Source organism: Camponotus vicinus, unplaced genomic scaffold, assembly GCF_025532165.1.
Source record: "Camponotus vicinus isolate PSW18456_S1 unplaced genomic scaffold, iyCamVici1.0 SCAF_5, whole genome shotgun sequence".
Taxonomy (NCBI): Eukaryota; Metazoa; Arthropoda; class Insecta; order Hymenoptera; family Formicidae; genus Camponotus; species Camponotus vicinus.
This window is the reverse complement of record NW_028141977.1, coordinates 4,306,805-4,312,804: the sequence shown is the minus strand read 5'-3', so window position 1 is coordinate 4,312,804 and position 6,000 is coordinate 4,306,805.

Genomic DNA, 6,000 nt, shown 5'->3' with positions numbered 1-6,000 from the left:
ACCATCCAGCTTAGATTGTTTGCATTTCCCTTGAGAGAAATCTGGACTATTTTGTAATCTTCTTTTTGAGGTTGTTTCTGTCCATTTTCCTTCTTTCTCAATCTTTGCCTTGCTTGTTTTAGCAGTGACTGGCGAGGAATTTTTGTCTTTAGGAGTTTTATTCGTTTTCAGTGATCTGAATTCACTAAAAGAGTTTGACCGATGTCTAATATGTGGACTCCAAAGTAGGTTGCTTTTTTCTCGAGAATCTTTAAAAAACAATGGTTGGCCTCCCCCAGAATCCATGAGGCCTGCCTCCGAGGAGGGTGGATTTTCCAGTTCAACTGGTGTGCCACCTGGGGTAATCATTTCCGTTTGTGTTTTATCCATTGTTTGTTGGTGCTAGTTATGGTCCACCCCGGGTATTTTATTTCCCCGGTACTCTCCAGCTAGCTGGTGAGCATTCCCCAATCCGCCACCTGGGGAGGCGCCCGATGGGGGAACTAGCAACCCCTCACGGGATATTTGTATATAAACAGAAAATTATATCATTCTTTAAATGTTATGATAGTAAGTAAAAATTTAATAGAAGATAATAATTACTTAAGGATTAATAAAAGATGATCCTTTTACCGCAACGGGCGGCATAACATCGTGACACGAAAACATTGTAAGGCTCGTAATAATATATTAGATAATGGAAAGAAAATTTATTTTTTATAACAGAAAATACAGAATAAATAAGTTGCACGATTTTCTTGTTTATTTGAGGTATAAATATAAATAGTAAGAATATTTCTTATTAATTTTATATTGACAAAGTACGCTTGGACCTCAATACTTGGTAGGGCAAAAAGAAAGTATTCGTTTAATATAACAGTAGTTTAATTACGACGTAACTGCATTGCACAAAAAAGTAAAAAGAAGTCGTTGAGAAGAAAAACAAAGACAAAGACTATAAAATAAGATAGGAAACTCAGCAGTGGCGCCGCACACGCCATGGAATAAGTAATACACAGATACTTAAAAGAACATAAAAAACGAACTGTACGCGAGCGCACTCCTCATACATGAACACGCGACATTTTGCATATTGCCTATTTTATCACTCCGCCTCAATATACCAAAATGGCATACGTACAAAACTACAAAATAAAGTTCTCTTTCATCAAACAAACAAAAATGATAATAAAATATTTTTTTTTTTTAATCATACTTCAACAACACCAAGAGATTCTCGTAGTTTAATGAATTGTTCTCGTGGTAAACCTTTGGTAAAAATATCTGCCACTTGTTCTGTAGATGGAACCATACTTTACACGAATTACTTGTTTTGTAAAGAGATCTCTGACAAAATTATATTTTACGTCAATATGTTTGAGTCTACCACTTGTCGAGTAACTGAATGCACGATTGATTGTCTTCAAAAATTACAGTGGGGCCATCAATTTTAACATTAAGATCATGCAATAAATTTCGCATCCAAACCAGTTCTGTAGCAGCACTCGCTAGTGCCACATATTCAGCCTCTGTAGAGGACAAGGCCACCGTAATCTGTTTGCGCGTCACCCATAAAACTGTAGCACCGTACACTTGGAACAGGAATCCTGAGGTCGATTTTCGGTCCACATCACCTGCCCAGTCCGCGTCGGCATAACCTTGGAGTGTCTCGTTACTGCTTTCAGACCGTCGATAGAAAGGTCCATAGTTAAGAGTACCTTTTACGTAGCGTAGGATACGTTTTAAACCGTTCCAGTGCAGATCAGTGGCATTACTCTGAAAGTGACTGTAGTAATTCACTGAGGCACTTAGATCCGGTCTTGTGGTCAACATCAAGTACATGAGACACCCGACGAGTTCTCGATACGGTTTCTTTTCGATGATGCACTCCAAATTCTCATTGTTTTGATTATCCTGATTCTTCCACGGATTGACTTCCATTGGACTTTTCGAAGCTTTACATTCGTCCATATTAAAACGAGATAACAGATTTTTCATATAGACCGTCTGACTCAGGAACATTCCAGCTTTTGTTCTTTCTATTTTAATTCCCAGGACGTTGTGCAAGCTTCCCAAATCTTTCATAAAGAACTCATTCTTTAAGTCAGCCTTTAATTTTTGTAAATCCTTTTCACTGTTACTTGCAATGGCAATATCGTCTACGTACAGCAACAAATAGGTCTTGGAATTTCCGTTCGTATTAGTATACAAACACTTATCAATTTCAGATCTTTTGAATCCTAGACGTCTCATGAAATTATCGAATCTTTCGTTCCAAGCGCGTGGTGCCTGCTTCAGTCCATACAGGGATTTATTTATCTTGCACACGAGATCTGGACTTTCGCTGATACCTTCAGGCTGCTTCATGTAAATTTCTTCTTCGATACGACCATGTAGAAATGCATTCTTGACGTCCATTTGACTTGTCAACAAGTCCTCGTGAGTAATGACAGACAGTAGAGATCGAACGGTGATTAAACGAGCTACAGGTGCACACGTTTCCGAGTAATCGAAATCTTTTCGTTGAGAACACCCTTTCACCATCAAACGCGCTTTATAGCGCTCAATATCTCCATTTTCATCTCTTTTTAATTTAAAAATCCATCGATTGTCAATCGTTTTCTTTCCTGGTGGCAATTTCACCAAATCCCATGTCTCGTTTTCCAATAAGGAATCTATCTCATTTTGTACTGCCTTCCTCCAGTGATCCTTATCTTCTCTATTTTCTATATCTTTAAGACTTGTGGGAATTTCATCGAGAAAGTTTTCCGCGCTGAGTGCTATTGCACAGTAATCATCTAGATGCTTTGGCCTGTTTCGCGTTCTAGTACTTCGTCGAGGCTCTACGTTGTCGCTCCTTTTTTTCTCGTATTTCTTCTTCAGATTCTACATTCGATGTATCTTCTGACTGATCCCCTGCCAGTACGTCACTTCGATTTCCGATATCATCGCCGTTCTTTGAAATTCCCGCTTCTCCTTGATTTTGCTTCTCCATTTGATTTGGCAAACTTTTATCATAGAAGTTTTCAGCTTCAAAACTGAATTTAGTCTCATCGAATATAACATCTCTACCGAAAAGTAACTTCCTGTCCTCCGGACACCATAATCGATAATCATTCGGACAGTATCCTAGAGGCGTGCAAATCTGCTCTCACTCCCGCTCGTTCTCGACAGCGAGACTGGATTCTCGAGACTCAGATTATCGGGAGCGCTGTTATCGAGAATAGAGGCTCGAGAACGAGCGAGTCCCAAGTCTCGATGCTCTATTAGACGGAGTAGGGATAGAAATCTACCCCCACTCCGTCTAATAGAGCATCGAGACTCGGGACTCGCTCGTTCTCGAGCCTCTATTCTTGATAACAGCGCTCCCGATAATCTGAGTCTCGAGAATCCAGTCTCGCTGTCGGGAACGAGAGGGAGTGAGAGCAGATTTGCACGCCTCTACAGTATCCCATCATGTGACACTTTTTCGAGCGAGATTCGAATTCTCCTACAATTTCCTTAGGAGTATGTAGATAGGCTACGCTTCCGAATACTCGCAATTTCCGAAGATTTGGCCGCTCACCGTACCACAGTTCTGCCGGTACTTTGTCTTGCAGGGCATTCGTTGGACTGCGATTTATCAGGTACACTGCTGCTAGTACTGCTTCAGACTAAAAACTTTTATTAGTGTTTGAGTCGAGTATCATACAGCGAGCTTTTTCTATGATCGTCCTGTTCATTCGTTCTGCGACACCGTTCTGCTGCGGAATATACCTTATAGTAAATTCATACTGTATACCATTACTTTCGAAATAATCTCTAGTTTCATTTGAGATATATTCTCGATCGTTATCACATCTGAACCGACTCACTCTCTTATCAAAATGAGCTTCTGCCATTTCTCACGAGAAAGATAGGGATGTATGTGGGAGGAGGTCGGACGTGTCTTTACGCCCATTTGATCAACGAGCGACAGAATCCATCCGTGGCAACGGCATTGACGCATATCCTGTGGAGAGAGCATTCACACATTTTTCAGCCTAACGAATAATTGCTAGAAAACAATATTCGCAGACTAGAAAAATATGTGAGGCGCAAGTGGCTGGATCGGGAATCGAACCCGAGTCTTTCGCTTTCCGGGCAACTGCTCTAGACCACTGAGCTATCCAGACCTCACACCTAATGCTGCTTTTTAACACAGTGATATGCGACTCCAGAGCGATGTTGGTATCTCACTCGATGGATGCAATGCCGATTGCCACGGAGAATCCCTGAAAGGTCGCTCGCTGACCAAATAAGTGCCGGTGGAGGTATTCGCGTGCATGCTGGCTTCCGACTGGTCTTCCGTACGAAACGGCACCGACGAGCACAACGCCGTAGAGTGACCACATCCCCCAAGATCCCTCTAGTATATACTAAAATCCCCACTGTACCAAATAGCAGTGGCGGATGGACCCTAAGATAGGGCCGGGGCAGGCCTCCAGAGAAAGATAGGGATGTATGTGGGAGGTATAGCGGCGTTCTCACTACCTGCTGGCCTTTTAACGCTTTTAGGATGCTTCGGATTGTGCTCTGCTGTTCGCCTTCAGGATGACGTCCTATGGCACGTATTGCGATACGCGCGTATCGGGCGTATCGAGCTCCGACCAATGACAGACTATCCGCCGTTTTTGATACGCTGATGATTCGCTGAATTCATTATTCGAGCGGATCGCACAGCGATCCGCTCATACATATGTATGGTATATATTGTTTCAGCTTTTTTATACATATGTACATGTTAAAAATAGAAATGTTGATAATGGTGGATAAAGGTCATTCCGCGTTATCGACCGCGTTATCGACCACGTTATCGACCGAAATCGCGGCGCTCCTATCGGCAAGAAAAAAGAAGAGACAAGAAGACAAGACGAACGAGAGAAGCGAAAAAGTCCGCTCTAGTTTCTGTAGAAGAACTCTCAGCGAAGTGTCGATAGATTATAGTCTTGTGAATATTAATTATATCTGGAAAGGATTTCGGATCAATCTTAGTGAGAGTATTCCTGACATCAAAGATCGAAGGTGTAAACCGGCCGCTAAAGGGGCGAGCATCGGAAGCCGCCATTACGACTTACGTGCGCATTAATTCTCGTTGTGACCCGGACAGGAATAATGCGGAAGACCTATTGGAAGGTTTTAATTGCCATAAGCATTCTCTATACGATATTGAGCGCCTTTAAAGGTAACGACAGATATTATTGGAATATCTCATCGACAGAGATAATAATTTCTTCACGAAGCGTGAGATCAATATCATATTGCGTGATCTTTAATCATCCTTTTTTTTATTGTCGAAGTATCAGCGTTGTGTGCCTGAGAAATTATCCTTTATAAAAGTAATCATAATTATTTCGGTTTATTTTATGTGATTTATTCGATAAGATCCATAAGAGATCCATTTGTCTTTCACATTCACCTAATTTTTGTACAGTAAATCAAAGTCAGAGAATTAATTTCTAGTTACGTGTATATATATCATTTTAGTCTTAAGTTGATACACACAAACATATTAAACTTTATATGTCTCAGTTAAGTAACACATATTGTATTCAACTAAGGTATAATTTCGTCGTCAAGCACAAATATTTATGGTTATTTATATACATACATATATATGTCCTATTTTCTTATGTAGCCAAACTAAGCATAATTAGAGTTCAACAAAACAATAATACTTGTTAATTCATTAATAGATAATAAAGCTCTGATATTAAGCTCATTTTTATCTTCGCACTTTTGAATTTCTTTATACTTATTTTTTTTGTTTACTTTCTCTTTCATCTGTTGCTCGCTGATCATAGTGATTAGATACATGTCAACCTCTCATTATGCTTAGATATGCAATGTCATATATTTGAATTGTTTCTTATGTTATAATTTGCTAATGTTTCTTATGTTATAATTTTATCCGAATTTGTTACTTCAAACATTCTTAATAGATTTCCTATTTGAAATTTCAAATTTTTTCATTAATGTTCATAGATAATCAAAGGGATTTTC